Consider the following 22296-nt stretch of genomic DNA (forward strand, 5'->3'; position numbering starts at 1 on the left):
ATGGTATCTTACACAGGCTGAGGTCATTCTTACTTTATCAATACTTATGAACTTTTATCCCTTCCCCAACACTGGTGTTTGTAATTAACATAGCAACCCTCTGAATTATTAGGCTTTGGTGTGTGATTAACACTTCATTTTGGGGAGCATCGACAGGGGTTCATACGAGGAGGGTATTGACACCATATATCTTAAATGTTAGGGGTTATATACTGGGTCAGGGCCTGTTCAATTGAGATGGTGTTTGTTATTTTCCAGGCTTGAAACACTTCGGGGACAGTGATGTAATGCGGAAGGTAAATGATAGTGTTTGTACTGATACTTGTTTGTGTCTGGTTGCTCGTGAAAACGGGCCTTCAGCGGATCTACCATGGAGTGGAGGTGCCGGGGGGAGGGCATGGCTCCCTGTGCACAGTGAATGGGGGCCAAGCTGCAGCATGCGCAGGCAGGCTGTCTCGTTGGCGTTTAGGTCGCTATTATCTAAAAATGGAGTCCTGACGCTCCCAAAATGGACTCCATGGTCTGTTATGGTGCAACTCGATTGGCCCTGTGTGTCGATCAGCAGCCACCCCGTCACCTGGGCACCGGTAACAGGGGGGTGCCCTGACAAGCCACGAACCTCATGTAGGTGGGGCATGCCTGGAAGGGGGTCTTATGCACCTATCCTCTCATACAGACAAAGCTCTAAATGCTCCCCATTTTCTCAGGGAGTCATTTGAAGGACATGTTATAATTTCCTCAGATGACGTTGAGGAGGAGGAAGAAGAAGAAGAGGGAGACCAGTGTCTTTTTTTCGCCTTTTTGGAGGACGAAGAAGAGGACTTCCCGGATCTGCTCCTCGACCTATTTTTTTTTTATGGTGTTTTACCAAAGACTTGGCTGAGTGTTTTCTCCCCTTTGAAGAAGACATCTATGAACCCTCCCCCATCGCCAGTTTACCTCTTTATTCTTTTAAGGCCTTATGGGTCATCGACTGACAAGAACCGCAGTCATCAATACGGTGGTCGGAACCGAGGCACCAGAGTCAATTTTTATGGGGATCAGTCAACGGCATCATCTTCCCACATTTCTGGCATTTCTTGAATCCCGTCTTCGGTGTGGAAGGGTTCGATGAAGAAGACATTATTTTCTCACGAAACTGAAGCGCCGTTTGTAACGGTCGGAAGCGAAGCTAACGGGAAAACGGAACTGAGACCAGCAGGTGCGCTCAAGGCATTTATACAGCAGATGCCGCCGAGGGACATTGACGCCACGGCCTCGAGTGGAGCGCCCTCTGGTGGAGAGAGAGAGAGAAAAAATTCCAAAGCAGTAAAGCTGAAGGTAACGATATATCTAAGATGAGGAATATGTGGGAGGACACAATCCATTCGAAGGAACAAGTTACTTACCTGTAACTTTTGTTCTCCAGCATATGTCTGGCATGGATCCACATGCGAACCCTCCCGCCTGCCCCTCTGCGGCTTTTCTCTTGGTCCTACTGCCACTTTACGTGCTACCAAATCTGAAGATGGCTGCCAGAGGAGGGGCTTAAGTAGAGGGCAGTCATTGGCTGGGGGCAGTGTGACCCAGGGCTCTGTGTTTGGTTGTTAGAAGAAAGACAGTTCAGACATGAAACTTAAATTGATTCTTTTTTTTACCGAGAATTCCCAGCTTGACGACGGAATATTCATGAGCATGTGAATCCATGCCAGACCCATGCTGGAGAACAATAGTTACATGTAAGTAACTTGTTCCATATCGTACCTATCCCTCCGGAGGTCATTTTTTTCTTTTCAATGGCATGTTTAACCCAATCACATTAAATGTTAGTAATTTCAGCTCTCCCATCCCTGGTGTTCTTTAGTAGTGTTTCTCCCTGTTATCCTGTCTCCGTACTCATTTCTCCCTCTCCTCATACCCCCAACGTAATAACCCTTCAACTTCCCTCTAACTGTCCCGAGGAGGTCCTAGGGACCTAAGGTTGCTTGGGCGAGACACCCGACGCTCCTGGCCCTCTGATTGCTCGGGAGTAACTTCGCGGGGGGGTCCTAAATCCTGCACTCACCCGTGTGTTCGCACCTGTAGTCCAATGGTGATCCCCAGCCAGGCTGCGGGTGCTACTTGTTCACTGGAACGATTGACTACTCTGTCCATTCGGTTAGCTGTTTCATATCCCTCAGCGTGGATCTTGTTTCCCTGCACACAGGGTGGCTAAGTTTCTCCCTCTCCATTTCTTTTGCGTGTTATGTTTTTTTTTTTTTTTGGGGTGCATCGTCTTCCATTCCCACGGCCTTCCCCGTGGACCCTCCCTCGTCTCTTGTTTCTCTGCCCCTCTCTCATATTCTCTGATGTTTAGGATATGAATCCCCTCTTCGCAGATGGTCAACCTATGTTGTTTGCCCTCCCATGCAAAGAGGAGAACAAATTGGAAGGTCCACTTGTATCTTATTTGTTTCGCTACCAGCTCTTTCATGGCCGGAGCCGTCTCCCTTCTTTTTTGGAGCGTTACTTGGGCATGGTCCTGAAATAGCTGAATCTCCACCCATTCATCCTGGTGTGGTCCATTACTCTTGCCTTCTGAAGTATTTGTTCCTTCTGAGGGTAGGAAGATAAAGCAACCAGTACATCTTGGGGGCGTGCGCATGGTTCTCCCGTCCTTCGTGTCTTCCTGTCAATCAAAATGTCCTCTTCATCCCTATTCGCCAAAATGTCTTTGAAAACTTGTTGAATGGCTTCCTTGAGATATTTTATCTTCCACTTATTCAACCATGTTTTTAATTTGGATATTGTATCTGTGGGAGCAGTTTTCCAGGTCCTCACACTACAGTTCTAAATTATGTGTGAGGCGCACTAGGTGTTCTTGTGTCTCATTACTTTGTTGTGCTTCTTCTTCCACATTTTGAACAACCCTTTCCAGGGTGTCCGTGCGCTCTTCTAATTTGGCTACGTCTGTCCTTAAATCCTGGACCACTGTCCTCATTTCCTCTTTGATGGATGCAAATTGATCCTGCACCGCCATTGTTTGCGTGGGAGTCAATTCCTGCTCTTTCAGCGTTTCCCCTTTGGTTTGTACTTTGTTGGGGGTGGAATTCTCACTGGTCCACATTTGGATCAGGTTTGAGTTCGCTCTGGAGGGCTGGTTCTGCAGGGTAGCCTGTGCCCCTTTTCCTCTTGATTTGGACGTTTACACTCTTTTGTAATGCCCCTTGCCTCGCTCTGCTCAATTCCCTCCTTCTTCCGCTGGGGTCTTCTTCCTGTTCTTTTGTGCTCACCCTTATGGCGCTGCTGGTGGCTTCCAGCGGCTCGGTCGTTGTAGACCGGCGTCCTTTGTGTAGTCCCTCCCACCCCCCTTGGCTCTGCCTTGTGCTTTAGGGAGAGGGTGAATGGGTCTTACCCTTATGCTACTGTCTGCTCCTTGGCTGTGGCTTGACTGGGGTAAAACCTTTTTGGTTAATATAGCGGGGAGTTCTTGCCGCTCAGTCCCTTGCCTACTGTGAGTGAGCAGTGGATGATAATGATGTGCTATTTATATAGCGCCTTAACCCAAAGCGCTTTACAGAGCACATATTTACATACAATATCAACCAACCGAAATTGGTACTCATTTATCGACCTTTGAAGGATGAAAGGTTGAGTTGGCCTTGCCGGGATTCGAACCTGCGACCTGCAGATCACGCTCAGATCGCAGTAGAATGCAATCAACCTGCTGAGCTATCTTACCGGTTATCCACCTCCTTTTCTTCCTTGCGTTTCCTTGTTAGTGAAACCCATGTTCTGTTGGTCTAGGTGCCACGTCTCAGTGTGTGGGGGTGAAGGGGTGGGGTAGGTTTGCCTCTCCAACTCTTGTGGCTATGTCCACTCTTCTCCTCCGTTCTGGAGAGGTGGGCGTGGGCTCATAGTTTGGTGTCTTCCGTCCCCTTCACCATTGTCGTTTCCCTTCTGGCAGCTTTGATGGTGGGGTGGCCCAGAGGCCCACAAGCTGGGCTATGTTGCTGGCTCTCGGGCCCAGAGGATTTTCTGGAGCTCTCCTGTGCGAGATCCGTCTCTGACAAAGCTCTTCCTGGTGTTAAGCCTCCCCTCCCCAGTACATTCCCCAAGGTCTTTCTCTGTGGGGTTTCATGTCCGATTTGGGGGTTGGGTCTACTGCCACTTTGAAGGGACGTGCGCTGCGTAACCTTAGGTAAGCCTTTTACCTGGATCCCATACGCTGCCCTGTCCGCTGGAGAGGGCATTGTGGGGTGTTCTCAGCCTCTCCCAAGAGACTCCTTGTCTTCTATGTCTTTTCCTGTCCCCCTCTCTTCTAACTGAGCCCCATCTTACCATAGAATGGCTTCTCCTGTCCAAAGCACTTAACTGATGGGTGCCACACTCTCTCCTGTATCTTGATGGGGGGGGCGTTGGATGTCTGCGTCCCCTATTCAGTGACCCGGTGGCCGTCTTTGGTATTCACGATGCCTCTTCCTGCTCTGATGAGAGCCTTGTCGGTAGGCCCACCCAGTTCAACGTCTCTTGCTCCATGTACATGCACCTCTTGTGTGAAGAGAGGGAGCGGGGGCCAGCTCTTCCCGCTCAGGCTCTCTCACCTTTTTGTGTGGTGTTGTGGCTTCCGGGGCTCCCATGCCCGGGAGGATCTGGGGGGAGGGGGAGGAGGGAACCTGGTCTGCTGGGGGCATTTTGTGCAGCTGGAGACTATGCCCCCCTCCATGTCGGCAAGCGGGCTGTGTCCAATGGGTCCTTCTCACTGCCTTCGGATGGCTGTCTTCATATATTTGTCCCGTTGAGGGTTGGGACGTGTCTTTTTCTGCAATACGCAGCCTCCTATTCCTTGCCAGTTTGTTGTGTGTTCCCTCCGCTGCTCCACCGTTCTCCTCGCTTTCACTCCGTCGGGGGTTCCGGGGTGAGAATGCTTCGCTGGAGGGACGTCCGTCTGCCTCATTGGTGTCCCAGTATCTTCCCGCGTCCATGTCAACGGCTGGCCGGTACTCATTGGGAGTTATTCCGTCCCTGCTGCACCCATCTTCTCCGGTTTTTCCCTTCAGTCTCGCGGCTTGCCGATGGAATCTGCTTTGCCTTTGATGTGGGAGCTTCTTGGGCAGGACTTTTTCAGTTGAGTCAGCTTCCAAAGATTTATTTAAATCATTGTCGCGGCCTGGCGGGAGAGACACTCAAGCTTGTCTCCTTCCAGCGGCCGTCATCTTGGAATTAATTGCCATATATTTTCTTTGTGCATTTGTTGTTTAGTGTGAGGGCCCGCCGTCCTGTGTTAGAATGTTTCCCGTTAGCTTTGGTTAGGCAGGGAAATCATTAGCAGAGTAGGCACAGTGAGCCATTTTTCTTCATTTATTCTTTAATATAATGGTACATGTTGACCAATCATCAAACGGTTGTCCGCCTCGCATTGATGGCCCCTCACAATATGGAGGCAGGGAGGATGTCCTCATATGATGAGGCCTTGTGGGATGCTAGAATGGCAGTAATGTCTTCCATGGTGAGTGTCTTGCAAGTTGTCCAGGTGGTTGGGGTTTTGCGAGAATGGATGTGTAGTGTGCTGCCAGTCGCAGCATTGGTGTCTATGTTGTTGGATCATGCTGATCTTATTGATGAAGAAAGAGTTGATGCTGGTGACTTTCTGGATGGAGTGCGGTATGTGTGGGTCGGGCAGAGGGTTGATGCAGTACTTGATGGCTCTGAAGAGGGCGCTCCTTCGATTGTTAGCCTTGGCTATGGAGATTTGGTAATATTTGGCCTTGGAAGTGCTGATCCTTTGTCTCTGTGTAACACGGAGTTCCTTAAATAGGGAGAGGTTGGATGCGCTGCCGGATTTTCGCCAAGTCTTCTCTTGTTTTCTGATGGTTTGTTTGTTGAAGTTGAGATCTAGAGTGTACTAAGGTGCTTAAGGTTTAGGGCTGAGCGTGCGTTGTTTCACTGGGGCAGTTCATGTTGGCTGTGAGGGGTGGTGTTGAGTTCTTGGAGGAGCGAGTCACATTCCTGGTTAGTTGCCAGTATACTGGCTCATGACAGCCCTACAGTCAAAAGGCATAGTCAAAAAGTACTTTTATACTTCACCCGCTTCGATACAATTTGAAATTAATCTCATTAATGGATGTAGCTGTTTTTTGCACCACGATTTCATATATTTTACACAACTGTTTAGTTAATAGGAAATCCTGTAGAATGATGAAAGGAGTACATTGACAGAACTGCTTACATGTTGTAAAACAAATAAAATAATTCAGGTGTTGAGATTGGAATTCATAGTTCAGGAGTTGGAAGTAGCTCCTGCGTGTCAGGATTTTCCTCTGACCAGGAGTTACTCATTGTGACGTAGGACCTGTTGAACTCCTGTCTTGAACCTCTTTCTTTTGTTGTTTTTCTATATCCTGAACTCTATTGCTGAATGTTCCTCTTGAATCCTGTCTCTTGCAAATTTGCTTAACATTTCTTGACTTTTTACAATCTTTTAAAATTGTTTTCCTTTTAGTTCTTGTTAATTTCTTTTAAATGTTTCCATTTTGCTAATACTTTGTCTTTACCTGTTTTTGCTGCTACATTTTAACTCTGCCACTACATCTGTCATTGTATTACTCTCTGTTGCTTTACGGCCACAACATTTTTTGTCTGGGATATTAGATAGTGCTAAGGCACCACCAATAAGCCGAAACTGTTGCACTGAAGTATGGCTAAGATGGGATCTGCAGAGGGGGGGAATCAATTTTTGGGTGGTGGTTGATTATTTCCCGATAAGTTGACTTCCCATGGCATTGCTAATCCTGATGGCCATTCTCACCCACTACCGGCCCCTGCCTGCCTAAAACACATCCTCCTAGGATCTCTTTGAGCTAGTTTTATCAAGCAGTAAACTCAAACTGTGGCTTGGCAGTGTTCTTACTAAACAGTCTTCTGAGAATTCATTGCAGTTGTAAACGTGTGGATGTTGCAATACACAGGTCTTGACCAAGTGTGCAGTCAGTCACTTGATTTTATAAGGAGTTTGCTTGTCCTTTCACTAAAGGCCTGTGAAAGACGAGCATTGGCAAAATCAAAAATTTTGGTTTGCATATAAGTATTCGATGGGCATTTTATCTTATCTTATGGCCAGGTGGGACCATTATGGCAATAACTACCAAATGACTATTCCATGCCCACACAAAAAGCCAAAACTGTTGGTTTTGCCAGTGTTTGTCTGCTGCCAAGGTGCCACCTCTTTCTGTGATGTGAACTTGTTCACTCGCTCTATTTCTCACTGCTGTCAAAGCACAATGAGGCACTAATGTATAGTATACAACAAACTTCCAAATGAGACGCAACTTTAATTGCGACCAGTACTTATTTCTTCTAGAGGTTTACTAATGTACATTTTGTGAACATTCCCAAACACATACTCTTAATGTCAGACAAGTATATTTGTGTTTTGCTGATTGGTTTGGTGATCCAACAGTAGCTCCTGGTAGCTGTAGGTGTCAATCTAACTAGTTTCTTCTGGGCCTTATCCAGGAGCTAAATAGCTCCCAGCAGGTTCAACCCTGCTAATCAATATTTGCATTCAGGTACGTAAGGAGTTAAATCACTTCTCCTTATGATACCCTTTGTCAGATGCTCTAATTTGTTGCAGTCCGCAGAGTGATTTTAGTGTGGTGTGGAGGACTGTGACAGTACTGATTTAAGGAATGGGACTATATATATATATATATATATATATATATATATATATATATATATATATATATATATATATATATATATATATATATATATATATATATATATTCACTACAAAAAAAACTTTGTTGAGGGGATTTTATGGTTAAGTGGCCCTACGAAAAACCTGTGCACTTCAGTTATGGCAGACTGAGCCCCCTTACTTGCCATCGCCACTGTGGACTGCTAACACTAACAACCAGAACATGAAAGCTGTCCACTTCAGGCCTGCTTCTTCCCCTATATATGTACATCATAAAATGCGATTAAATTCGAAGGAAAGTAGTGTAAGAACATGTTGAGATTAGCAATATATAGAAATGTAATACCTTTTCAAAGGTTACTTTCTGACTGTCAGTAAATACACCTACCTGGCCTAGATATGACAGTGAACAAAAACGAAGGGGCTACACATGTGATGTCATCAGTGATGTCATCAATGACATTTGTGATGTCATCTTTCTTTTCCGGGGTGTTAGTGTTAGCAGTGCACAGTGGTGCGGGCAGTTATGGTTGCTTAGCTTACCATAATGGGGGAATGTGCAATGTTTTTTGGTTTCACTGTGAAGTATAACATCCCTTTAACAAAGTTTTTTTACTGAATGTACATATGTATATATGGCAGGCAACGAAAACAAATAGGCTAAACATGTGATGTCGTCAGTGACATTTCAGAGGACAGCTTTCATGTTCTGGGTGTTAGTGTTAGCAGTGCACAGTGGTGATGGCAAGTAAGGGGGCTCAGGCTGCCATAACTGGCGAATTTCAGTTTTTTTTTCGTTTTTAATTTGAACCACAATGGGGAGGGCGAACATTTTTCTTTAGTGAAGTGCACAGGTTTTTCGTAGGGCAACGTAACCATAACCTCCCTGTAACAAACTTTTTTTAACTGAATGCCATAGGATTTTAGTAGTATAAATGCATCATAACAGAACTCTAGAAACATTTTCGACTACATTTATCAGGGTTCCAATAGTAACACGTAATCATACGACTGTAAAGGAACATTTGAAGTAACTGTCCACCTTTCGAAGAATTCCACATTGTCATATGCTGACGTATAGCATGGGGGCGTGTTCGAACAGTCATGCACACTTCACAATGACATGTGTAACTGGTTGATAGTGCGAAAGTACATTGGGTATTGTTGTAAGAACTTCTAACTGCAAAATTTCCGCCACAGAACTCCACAATGCATGTGTGCAACACAATATAAGCAAGAGTGCATGCTGACATTTCTGGATCATTCACCCCCATTCCTCCCCAAAGAGGGGGGATGAATGCCATTGGCAATCGAGATTTTACAGCAGTAATTCCTCGTACCAAGAAAGAGGATTTTTTGTCCTCAACCGGAATGCCTCTGGCGTTCCCGGCTGAAGAAAACAAATCCTTTTTCAAGATGGCCACCATACAAAGGGAAGACGGGCATTGGATAGAAAGCCTTCTTTGTTTTCCATTGCAGGCTGCAGAAAGCAAAAAAGAAACTGTTACCATTATGGTAGCACCACATTTCGGTTCCTTGATAAATATGTGGTTATGAGCAAGACATTTACCCGAAAGGCAGTCCCTGGTGGACATGGCGACCTCAATGCAATGTTTTCTCCCTTGCAGTAAAGGCCAGCAGCCATATCCCCGACATTGTGGGCACTACCCATACATAGAGGCTACCCCTCAGAGACGGAAGCTGTACCGTTAAATATGAAAAGACTATCACATGCACAACACAAAGCTTTTAAGTCATTGTCAATGACCTTTACATACATGTGCTGTACATGTACTAATTTGTTTCTGGAAAAATGTGCGTAAAAACAGCAAAGGAGTAGTGTACTTACGTTGAAATAAAATGCCAAACAAACTCTGTGATGCGAACCGCAATGACGTCAGAAATACTGGATACAACACCATTACCACTCACCTTTCGACACAAAATTTTGTAAGTGACACAGGTGGAAAGGTGTGAAGATGTGTATTGGGAGGGTGTAACCATATATTATTGTACAAACATTTCTGTGCATAGGGCATCTGGGTGACAGAAATTGGCCTGACGGCACTAATGCATATGAGATGGGCCAGACCATCCCGTAGCCAATGCAAGTGGTATGGAGTACCTTTCTCCATAACGTTCCTTGGCAGCTTAAACAAATGCGTCCATATGGACGTACGTACCGTGATGTAGCACCTACAACAGAACACATTACGCCCTGCAACGTAGCATGCCACAATGTGCAAACAGAGTAAATTTGTAAACAAAAGACTAACATTTAAAAATGTGCCCAGTAGTTTTATTTCACAATAAAGTTAGCAAAATCATCGCCCTATGCAAGTAGTAAAGTAGTTTTGTTTCACAATGAACTATGCAAAAAAATGGCACTATTCACTTTTCCATAGAAGTATTAAGTTTGTCTCTTTGGTCGACAATGACAATGTTAAAGGTCACATTGTTTTTTTCCACACACAGAAAGTAGCGTTGCCGCCACAATAGTCGTTTTCCTCCCACATTGATGTGCAAGACGATGTCAACCGCTGTGATCTACAGCACCAGAAAGGATGGAATGTTACTTCTTATAGCGATATCAGCGTAAGGACACAAAGGGCCCACACGATCATCCCAGTGAATTATGATGCTGAGACAGCCAGTTATAAACAGTTGCATTTGACAGTTAAAGAACCCGTCACTTGGCATCTGTAATCCGTGACAGTCACAATAGGGAAGAAAGTATCTGAGGAGGACATGTGAATGAAAAGATGTATGAATACACAACCTTTGGATGAACCACAGTTGTACTACATAACATTTTCAGTAAAAAATGTATTCAATAGGAGGAAATGTAGTGGGACCCTAGGGACGGGGACAATGTGCAATGTCCATAATTGGAAAAATAAATCGAACGGTACAGAAAGCTGGAACATCGTTATTAATAATACAATTTTTCTTTGGAAGTAGCTGCGCGGTGGAATGGGAATAAAACATGCATCACTGCACAACCTCTGTACAAAAACAAAATTGTAACACATACCTTTCTTATTAAATATTATTTCAATTTGGGGAAATGTAGTGGCACCCTACACACGGCGACAATTTGCAATGTCCATAATAGGGAAAAAATTGCAGCGGTACATAAAACTTGTAAAACATTAGGGAAAATATATATTTTTTTTACAAACTAAAACATAACGTCAATTTGGAATATAGGCGGCAAAAATACACTTACATGATGTGGAGCGCCTCCATTGCGTCCGCTGTAGTCAGACACTAGTGTATCTGGAAGCCTGCCTGTTCGGGAACTAATTTCTCATGGTCGGTGCAAACGTTTTTGAAGCATAACCTTATCGAACAATGTTTTTCAGACTGTTACTCCCTACATTCTTTCTACTCTTTCCCTGTACCTCAAGGTTAAAAAACAAGGGATCCTTCTGGGTGTCGACAAATATGTGGCCGTACTGAGCTCGTGTTGAAAAGAAAAAAGAGAAAATGCAGTGGCCTTCACTCAAATACATTCTCATTTTGTAACAACACATCAGCGTCTATTTATGAGAACCGCTACTGGCGTACATGTGCAGAAGGGCTGTGTGTACAAAATAGAGCAGGTGGCTGCCTCAGATTCCCACCACTCTGACCGCAGTAATGTTGTTTATGGATTGTAAAATGGACGAAGTAAGTTCATTTCGTACAATGAGTAGCAAGTCCCACTGTACCGTATGACAGTGCTAACAAGAATACTTCAATTTTTGACTTTCTACTACCACATCTCATTAACGCTCACCTTTCGAAACAGTGTTCATAAGTGTTATAAGTGCATTGGTGACTTCTTTGTTTACGTATGTTAGTGCTGATGTTCGCATTCAACAGAAAACAAAGTAAACATAGCGGACGAATTGAAAGATTACGATGCACTTCACGCCGTGCCACAACCAATCGGTGAAAGCGCAACATGGTTGCGGGCAGCACGCCACGGAATAGCCAATTGCAATGTTCTCCAGGGAGCGAACAGGGAAGTGTGACCGCGGAGCGGACATCGATATCACTAATTTTTAGAGACAACTTTTTGATCGTTTTTAAGGGGATTACTGGATGGATTGTCACAAAATTTGCAAAAGCACGCTTTCACGCCCAAGCCTCTTCCACTGCCTCAATTTTGTTGCTAATCCGTCCAGCGGTTTCGCCTGTAGCCGTGCGCAAATTTTTCCCTATGGGGGAAAAAAACTTTTTGGGACCCCCCCTATAACTTTGCCCCCCCCGGACCAAACATCACCACACTTTGCAAAAAAAAATTCAGAGTGGGCCATATACTTTTTTTGCAAAGTTTGGTGAGGATTCGTCCAAGGGGAGCAAAGTTATAAGCCACTCCAAAAGTGCTCTTCCTATGCAAACGGCAACTTAACCATAACTATATATATATATATATATATATATATATATATATATATATATATATATATATATATATATATATATATATATATATATATATATATACACACATAGGTTTAAGTTCTAATAAAACATGACGACATTGATGTACCAAGCAGCAGAAGCAGGAAAACCACGTACTGCAGCACACATGGAAAAACCTTAATGTACCAAGTATCACGTAAACGCACACTAGTTCTCATAAACGTTTGGCTACTCTTATCTCCAGTTTACACAGTTGCTCCACATTCTAAACGATAGTCTACACTATAACATGTCTTTCACCATTATGAACTCTTTCTGCACCACAAAGCAGCAGATTGACGCTAATGCCCATGTACATACTGCTGCTTAAGCACTCTTGCTAACCGAAGTATGACGGGCCCAGCTATTGCTAGGTAGTGTAATTAAATCCAACTGTCATTTTAAGAGTATCCACTTGATATGCATCTTTCCTTTCCTGCACAGTGCAGGTTTGCTGGATGCAAGTGTATGCTTGCCCTACCAACTCTGTACGGCTGTACCCATAATTCCATTTAAGGCTCTGGGTTTATAGATTTATTTTGTCAGATGGTTTAATCTGTATTTTCCATATGTCTTTGGTGTGCCAGCCATCTGTATTTTTGCTTCTTTGTTTTGTTCTTCTCAGAAAACGTCTATTTACAACTTCTGTTTGCATTTATTTCATTTATTCAGAGAAAGAGTTCAAGGTTTACACAGCCTCCGCATTCACCAGGCAAGCACTCCCAATTGAATGAGCATTTTATTAATTGCCTGACTGCACTGTAGGACATGCAGCCAAGAATGTTTATCACCTTCACTACCCGGTAAGGACTGACAGTGACGCCATCTCAACTGCCATGGTCTCTACTCATTGTGTTTTTCATGTGTTTCTGTTTTTCATAAATAAATGCAGAAATGTACAATTATGTATATATCCATATTTAACGGTAACAAAACGAAACTGGCACACATTTAAATCCTCATTCCTCCCGCTTGTAAACACTATAAAAAAGGTGTTATAATTACCCGCTCAATGGTACTCAAATGCTCAACCTCCGAATGTTGGAGGCCAAGCTGAACCATATTGGTATTCAATCATGTAGCTGCAGTTGCACTCAGATCCCTAAAGAAAAGGCTTAACTTACAGCGCTATCTTGCATGTTTCTAATATCTCCCTTTTAGAGTGTGGGGCATAGGGACTACCTGGTAAGCGGCCGAGTTAAATATTCTTCCTTGGATATTAATGTGAAAAGCACTTGATGGCAGGATGCTGATCAAGATCTGAGAGCCTAAGCTTCACCGGGCCTTTAACACTATTAATTCTGCCTCGATCCTGCCGGGGAAGGCTGGAAGCTATCTTGAGCATTTTGATTGACTCCCTGAGGGTCATGCTACATGCAGCCTGTCTTATTTCATATGCCCTGGGTGTTATCCGCGAAAGACAAAACAGCAGCAAAGAGAAACTTCCCACTGGGGCCTGTTTGGTTGGGCTGCAACCTCCCTCCACTGTTTTCAATTCCCTTCCTCTTGTACCCTCAGCCATGCACCTTGTCTTCACTCCATTTCTTTCGTAGCCTTCAGACACAATTTGGTGTAACTTCGACCTTACTCTCCTTGCTCAATCAAACACGATGCTTCAGTTCTCCCAGGATCTCCAAACTCATCTATCCCACTCACCTGCCACAAAACACGTGCCCCTCTGCTTCACCTCCTATTATTTTTACTTGGCCTCTGGAATCTGCAGTCCCTTGCAGAAGTCTTTCTGTATCGCTATCAGTTTGACTCTCATCACCCCCAACTTCCACTTCTTGCACAGAAACCATGATCATCCCTCATCACTTTGCCACACCAGCTGACCCTACACTGACCCAATCTTCTTCCACTCCCTACAACCTGTTGGGAAGGGCAGTGGAGTGGACATTCTTATCATTGGAGCCCTCACCAATGATCTCCTGACCCCATCTTTTGTTAATGGGCCACTATTCAGCTCACCCCGACCCCCTCTTTCCCCTCTCACTGTTCTGGCTCTCCATCAACTCCCTGGCCCTCTCAGCTCCTCCTTACCTTACGTGACACTTCCCCCTGAGTCATTTCCCACTAACATCCCCATTGTCATGTTGGGGGGGCTTTACCTTCCCAAGCCCTCTGCAACCACCCACTTTGAACTTAACTCCCTCCTACATGACCACTCCCTCTACAACCAGCCAACACACTCTGCTGGGAATCCTCTTGACCTTGTCTTTCCCTCTACTATGCTCTCCTCTACAGACCTCTCCAGCCCATCTGATCACTCCATTGTGCACTTTAACAACACTGTCCCTCCACCCCCCACTCCTCCTTTCCCCTCCAATGACCAAATAGAAATTCAAGTTGACTCTTGCTCCTTACTTTGATGATGTGAGGACCTCTCTTGTGTGTGTCTCCCCTATTCATGCTTCTTTCATTGACCTTGCTTTTCTGACTTTCACTGTGTACTAATTGAATACTTTTCAACAACAGTATTTTGCATGCATATTCACACCTGCCGGCCCTGTGTTCAGCCAGGCACCACCTCTCAAATCTAGACCCTCAAAGGAAACCTGCACCGTGGCCTGCAATGCTGATGCAAATCCCAGACCTCCACCCTAATCGTAGCCTACACATATTCCCTTGCTGCACTCTTTCTGCACTGGACTTTGCCAAATCATGCTAGTTCACAAACCTAATTTCCCGCCTCTGCAATCACATTTGCAAACTTCCATCAACCTTCCAACCTATACTTGCAGCTCCCAAGCCAATGTCTATTGCTTCTCCCTCCCTGTTAATGACTTTGCTAACTACCTTTTCTCTAAAATAACTACAATTGTGATACTCCTGCAGCCCACCTCTTTCTACCTACTCTACCCTCCTTCTGCCCACCAACTAATCTCCTACTCCTTCTGCTCTGAACTGCTTCTCCCTTACCTCGCCTACAGAATTAGCACTTATCCTTCACAGCACGAACTCATATTGTGTGCCAAACTACCCATTTGCCCCTCAAAAAGTTTGAGTTAGTCTAGATCACCATCCCTCATCTCTTCGAGCCCTTTAACCTCTGTCCCACCACTTGAACCTTACCTGCATCCTTAAAATCTGCAACTGTCATACCCTTTTGAAGAAACTCTGCTGACCCAAATGACCCAGTTTCCTTTCTTTCTCGTTTTTCAAAGGTCCTTGTGTATTCAAACTGACCACTTAAATACCATGGGGATAATGTACTGGGAGATGCACTTCAATCTGGCTTCCATAGGAAACACTCCACAGACTGTAGTTGTGCATGTCTGCAATTTTATCTCTAATGCTTACCACTCAAACCTCTCTTCTAATACTCCTCTTTTGGACCTTGTTGCCGCTTTCAACACTGACAACTCCACCCCCCCCTCTCCTCCTCACTCTCCATAACCTTATGATTTGCAAATCTTCTCTATCCTGGATTGTCTCCTACCTGGCAGGATGCACCTTTTAAAATCTCCTAGAACTTGCAAAGGTCTGATCCCACACCTTTGACTGTTAGTGTCCCCCAATGACCAGTCCTTGGACCTCGGCTCTTCACCCTCTATACTGTAAGTGATTTCAATCTGGCACACATCCAAGTCAACGCCTAGCATGTAATGCACAACTGCAATCCTTATTTATTTTTGTCTAAAAGTTCCTTATTCTGAACGATATACCACTCATATCACGCCCCTCTCCTGGAACCCCCCCGGTCACATTGAACCAAGAATCAGGCTGGTTTGCAAAGTTAAAATATTTATTTATGTATTTACAATTTAATCACACTGTTTTAATGGTTACACAATAATCACCAATGGGGTGATGTAACACAGAATGATCTCTTTAATACACAAGGAGTAGTAGTGAGCAAAACGATTCAGCACAGAAATAATACTTTTGTGTGTGTGTTCAGATCAGATAGAACTGTGGTTAAAGGTTCCCCCTGCACAACCCTCAACCCCCAATAGGCAATGTAAAGAGATAGGAGGAGAGAACAGGTTTTCAGGAATGGCAGAATTCACACAGAATATCAATCCCAATTTCCCCCAGCAAACACAAGAGAAAAACGGAATTGACTGTCATGCTGTCTGAATGGCTTTTAAAGTTATCTTAGAATGGACTGGACAAAACACCAAATATGGTCAGAATTGCTGAAATTGCTATACATTCCTATTGGAGTCGCTTTGGATAGTTGCACACAAACACAAGCAATGATTGGATACCAAGAAACAATTTGAAATCTTAAAATTCAAGTTAGAAGCAATTAAAAGCTGAGTTACATGTATCCGAATTTCCCTAAAACGAAATTTGCAGCAAACTTTTCACTGCGCGATAATCGTGATGAAGGGAGAACCCTATGGATTTGGAATGCGATTTTAAAGCTTTGGATGTTAGCTACAAATGTTGTTTCTAGCACAAAAACTGAGGAAGTTTTGGACGTTTTAGTGGAGGTCGTTTTTCGGGACAGGCACAAGAATGGAAAATAGGAATGCACTTTTAAAATGACAAAAGATTTTCTACAGTAAAGGATGACTATGAACAAAATTAATACCCCACAGGAACACAGCCACTTGATCAGAATGACTGCCTGAAGAGGACACTCGCCTTTTTCAGATGAGAAACGATCAGCGCAAAGATAGTTTTAGCAATACTAATACAGGAGTAAGATAGGGTGCTTTGGATAGAGAGGTCAGACAATCAAAAATACTCCTAACAATACGGGTTCTGAATGCAAGATAGGATGGTTTTTTCAGATAGGGATTAACTAAGCAAGGTACATATGCTAGTGACACAGTTCTGTCTATAGATACTCACTAGATATGTTTTTAAACGGAACCGTCAGGATTCTGGTCCGTCAAGATTCTGGTCAGGGAATTGTATCTGGTTCTAGGACAGACAGCTGGGCACATCGGATTGGATCTGCCCTTCTTGGTTCTGATGATAATTCATTTAGCAGGCAAGCAGTACAGCGCAGCCCGGCTGTATTTTGATGCTTCCCCTTAGGTTTGTGGGGTTCTGGTTCTGGAATTTGAGGCCTAGATGAAAATGGTTCATCTATGCAATGGGTTTCTGCTTTGCCAAGTTTCTGGAGTCTGGAGCAAGGCAGATGTAGAGTTCAGCAGCATTGTGCTCTGCTAGTATCGGGATGGTGAGTGGATCTGTCTGTCTTTTTGAGTGGTGAGCTGTCTCTATTTATGCTATGATAAAGGGGGGTGTGTGGGCTGGTTTATCCTAAGCTTGTGTCTTTGACAGGTGATTGGGTCAGAGTCTCCTGTCTGCTTTGATAGTAGGAGAGAAACAGTGTGTCACCTTTATGGTGTGATTTTATGAGGCAGAGAATCCACCCCTAACAACTTGAACACAAAATCTACTTTTGGCTCCATACATATTTACACATGTGCAACCTCTATAAGAATCACATATACAGATTACATATTTTATATTGCAGCTATTCCTCAAAACCCTGTAGCTGTGGGATCTTGTCTTGGCTTTTCACAGAATTTTGCCCTTTTCATCAGGAACACAATGTCCAATTCTTAAGCAAATTTCTACAAGTGTGCGCATTTAACATGGGCATAAGTGTATAAAGTTTCATACTACTAGCAGAAATATATTTTGTGTAAAATCACATTTCCTGCCATTTCTTTCCAGAACATGTCACATGATTTTTCCACCTCTTGAAACGTGCAGCCAAAATTTAGATTGACAAATCTGTTATTTTTCTGTTTTTCACAATTTTAAACAGTAAGTTTTTAACATGTGTTCTTTGTCCTTGTTAAGCAACAAATGGTTGTTTTATCTCCACCCCTTGGTCTCTCCCTAGAAGCCCAGGAGCCATCCCCCATGTTTGCTCCTTGCAGAGGCTATTTACGACTGTCCTCACACCTCGCATTTCTTTATTAGCAGTTGTTCATTGCTCCCTTTTGCCCCTGTAGACCAAGTTCTTTTCAAACCCTATAATTATCACTTTGGTGTGATTTCCTGCTGGAAGGAAAGGCCTTCCTTCTGTGAGGAAACTTGATGTTCCAGTCTGGTAGCTTTTAGCCAGGCTTGATTTAATTGTTAATTCTGTTGCATTTTTCCTTAGTTTAAAAGAAACTTGTGATTTCAAATAGCAGTTAGAATTCTCATTCAAGATTTTAAACCATGGGATCAAAACAATTACAAGATGGTTACTCTCAGTAATGGGCCTCTTAGATTGCAAACATTTGATTTCAGTTTATACATGTTTAAATTTTAATCAGGCAGGCCCCTGGCAACTGTCATTCAGGTGGCCCAGGGTACTGCACCCAGAGATTTTTGACAAATCCACAGACAGGCCACTTTTGCTGTGGAAATCCCTTTATGCTTTCAGCTTTTCAGGACTTTATCAGTTCACAATGATTTCTTAAACTAAGTGAATTGTAGCACCCAGCAAGAATTTTGGATGTTTGAGGGTGTTTTGTACCGGCATTTTGTAGTTTCGGCACCAAGAAAAAGGGATTTAAAGCACGATTTTGGGTTTCATTTGCAAAACACTGCCTTTTCCTTCTGGACTCCATTTTCACTTGTTGGGGAGCCCTGTGACACATTACAGGAGTGATATCTCTGTTCCACCACTGACAACATGCATGGCAGATTGGGCAGCCATCTTTTTGGTGCCTTGCAAAGCGTGATTTTCAGAAGTTTTGGTGTGCACAAGGGTTTTGCGACCATTTTGCTATTTTCTGGCACCATCATAACAGTGTTTTAGCAGAGCAGAAGTGGGTTAAATCATCCCACAATACCACTGCCCTACGTAGGCTTATCACGCCCTTTGCCTTTCACTACCACCACTTTGCTGACACACTCACACTCTTCATGCTAGGTGTCTCAGATTTGCCATCGCTCTGAATATAATTTGCCACTGGTCCAATTTGCCACTGGTCCATTTTTCAATGATTTCAGTATGAGGCAGCAGAAGACCTTTCTCCTGGCTTCCAATACCATGCTTACCATCCCCCCTCCTATATCCTTCTCATTTGACCTTGTTGTTCCCTTACCCAAGGCACTCAATCTAGAGGTCCTTTTTGATAGTGACCACCGATTGAAATAGTTTCTCACTGTGCTGCTCGTATCCACCTTCTCAACATTCAGAAAATGCATCCATTTCTTACCACTCAAAGAAAACTCTAATATCCACTCTGGCTCGTCACTTATTTTCATCTTTGTAATATTGCACAGGCATGCTTACTGGGAATGCCACGGTCATCTGTAAGTATAATTTTGCAAGTAATTTCTGTTTAAAATAGATGGTCATGTTCTTAAAATAAATATGCATGTATAAAAACAATCGCCTCCATGTCCTAACATGAGGTTCAACTTTGGATAGTTTTGTTAAAAGATGCAACCTTACCTTAAGGCAGGGTTGTCAAACATAAGGTGTTTGGGCCGAATCGGGCATATCAGGTCTCCCAAGTGCTTCACATGGTCCGTGCACATCATTTAGTAATGCTCTCGGACAGAGGAAACCAAACAAGGCTCTTTTACTGTATTGACTTCAGTTTCTGTATTGTGTGAGAAAGAGGCTGTCACCATAGGCTGATTAACTACAGATCATCACGACTGAACTAAAAGTAAAATATTAACAAATGTAATCAGTGCAGGTTTATATTTAGATCAGTATTTGTGCCTGTAACAATTATTTTATGTATTAATTGAAGAACATCTCATTATTTACAAAATACATTATTTTATTTATTGTTCGCTTGTTAGGTGCTTATACAGCAAGTAAATTCTGTTTCAAAGTGCATGCAGGCAACAGGGAGGGGGTATGGGGATGAGCAACATTGAAATACATAACAAATATAAATACAACATATTAAATACACTGGGGGGAGGATGGGAGGATGGACCTACTATGCCTTGTGAGTGTTCAGAACGTACAATTGCAGAAGAGAGGGGGAATGGGTAGGTGCTGGGTTGCCCGTGGGTGAGCAACAGGTGAAGTACCATGTCTCGTAACTGCGAGCCTCCAGGATGGAGGGTGTGCCGAAGCAAGTGCTGAAGATAGACAGAAACTGGGGGTGATTCAGTGGGGGAGGTCAGGGCCCCTAGGATGCATAAGGGCCCTGAACACCAAACAGGCAACTGAGAGATTAGCAAGGAGAATTTTATGCCATTTGATAAAGCAAGATGGCAACTATTCTGAGCACAAGAAGATGCCCAAAAATGTATAAACCTCACTTTGCTTGAAACGCAGAGTTACAAGAATTCCACGCCAGAATCCTATTTGTTATCTGAAACCAAGATGAATCTGCAATAATTATTAAAATACCATATCATATTCTTTTGGGAGTCCAGCACAGCATTGCAGGTGGCATTATTTACTCCCTTATTTGATAAAAACTGATTAACAAAATACATTGCAAGAAAAACTCAAAACATAAACTTGCATTTCAAAATTGCAGTTTAAGATCTAGATCTCCCAACCCCTTTAATATTTTAGGAGGGTGTCATTTTCTACTGCCATTGCCCCGGTGTGGTAGTGGCAATTGCATCAATCCCTGCTTCAGTGGAATGGCACAAAATAGACTTGTCTACTGTTCATCCATTGTTTCTATGGTGCACACAATTTTCTGATCGGTAGAAGCACTTGCTATGCCCATATGCACTGTTGCTACTGGCATATGAAGTAATGTGATATTTCAAATGTTCCCCTTAAGATTATTTTTGTAATCCTATGGCTTTTTGTCCAATTTCTTCAGAAATGTGTGCTGTAAAATGCATAATCTCTGTATATTAGTTTTACACATTTTGCACTCATAAGGTGTCTGAGTGGTTCCAGGCTGGCTGGCTGGCTGGCTTGCTATGCTTGCTTGCACTGTATGATTTAAAGATTCACCAGCCACCACTGGATATGATTGCACATTTCATTTTCATAGAATCAACGGTGCATCCTGCAAGGATTGCTTTTGAGTTCAAACCAATCCCCTGTCTCGGTACTACAACGCTGTCCTATAGCAAATGATGAGGATAGTCTACTTTACGCAAGATTGCCGAGTGGATGTTTCACACCACCCTCTGCATGTTTTCAGTTTGACACCGGCTTTGTGATCTAAGGCAATTCTACAATTGTCTTTGCATCTTTTCTTGCTATTGGAATTTAGATACTTATAAGTCGCATGTTCATCTCTGGGTGCTGATCTGGTGCTTACATTTTGAAAAAGATTTGCTGATTTTTCCCTTTTAGGCCAGAATTGTATCTATCTGGTGACATTGCTTTGCTGGAGTAAATTGGCAGTGTGTTTTGTCTTTCCTGCTATAGGCTACATGTCATTGCTGCATGTATTAATAATTCAAAATGCATACTTTTTGTGCAATTTGAATGATAGTAGCTTTTCCTAATCCATTATTTTCTTTACGGTGTAGTAGTGCTGCTTGGGATGTCCCCACTAGACTCATCGGATCATGTCTATATTGTGTCTGTTCTTTTAATCAGAACATTGTTAAATTTGTATATATAACCTATAAATCGAGTTGGTGACTTGATGCTTCCTCTTAGCCTGATGCTAGACGTCATGTCCCTTCGTTTTTGCCATGTTGTTAGTGGGAAGTTGTATAGACCTATGAGGGATATCTATTGTTTATTAGTGTATATATATATATATATTTTTTTTAATGTTTTTATTATTTTTTGCAACAGTTAGCAAGCACATGATCGACATGCAATCAGGTAACAAAGGACAATGAGGTTCGCAATAACCATTACTCCCTCCTCCCAGCTCAATGCATTGTCATGGTCTCCTCAGAGTGTCTTTCACCAATCTTAGTGTCCGTATCTATGTCTTTGCCAGATCTTTTATCCGACGAAAATAGTCGAAATGGAATCTGTAGAACTTTAGCATAGCCCTCGAAGCAGATCAGTGCTTCTCCCCCTTAAGTAGAGTGTGTAGCCCCCCAGCAGTTGCTTTGACCATGACCTTTGCGTGTGCAGCCACAACTCATTTTCCTGAAACTACACCAGAACTCCAATCCCTCTTATTCCCCCTCCCTTGCCACACCTCCTTCCCAACACCCCCTGCAACCTCCAGCACCCTCCCCCCAGCCTCCAGCGCCGCCTCTCCCTGCTAAGCCCAGTGGTTCCCTACTGCTCCTCTATATATGTGTAGGTGGTGGACCTTTCGTTTTCCAGTGCTTCTAACATAGCCTTCTCACCTTTCCTGCGGATCCTG

General features: G+C 43.5%; 1 protein-coding gene across 11 annotated transcripts in view; it reads left to right on the forward strand.

Moving 5' to 3' along the window:
- CDKL5 (cyclin dependent kinase like 5) overlaps positions 1 to 22296 on the forward strand; it is a 2489742-nt gene that overhangs the window by 721469 nt on the left and 1745977 nt on the right. For 9 of the 11 annotated variants that reach the window (XM_069636841.1, XM_069636839.1, XM_069636843.1 and 6 more), the window contains one exon: positions 12785 to 12915. The exons of the other annotated variants lie outside the window; for them this stretch is intronic. The gene's annotated coding sequence lies outside the window, so the exon portion shown is untranslated. The remainder of the gene's footprint in view (positions 1 to 12784; positions 12916 to 22296) is intronic. 11 annotated transcript variants of the gene reach the window in all.

This window comes from Ambystoma mexicanum, chromosome 7p (genome assembly GCF_040938575.1).
Source record: "Ambystoma mexicanum isolate Mex_15411 chromosome 7p, UKY_AmexF1_1, whole genome shotgun sequence".
Taxonomy (NCBI): domain Eukaryota; kingdom Metazoa; phylum Chordata; class Amphibia; order Caudata; family Ambystomatidae; genus Ambystoma; species Ambystoma mexicanum.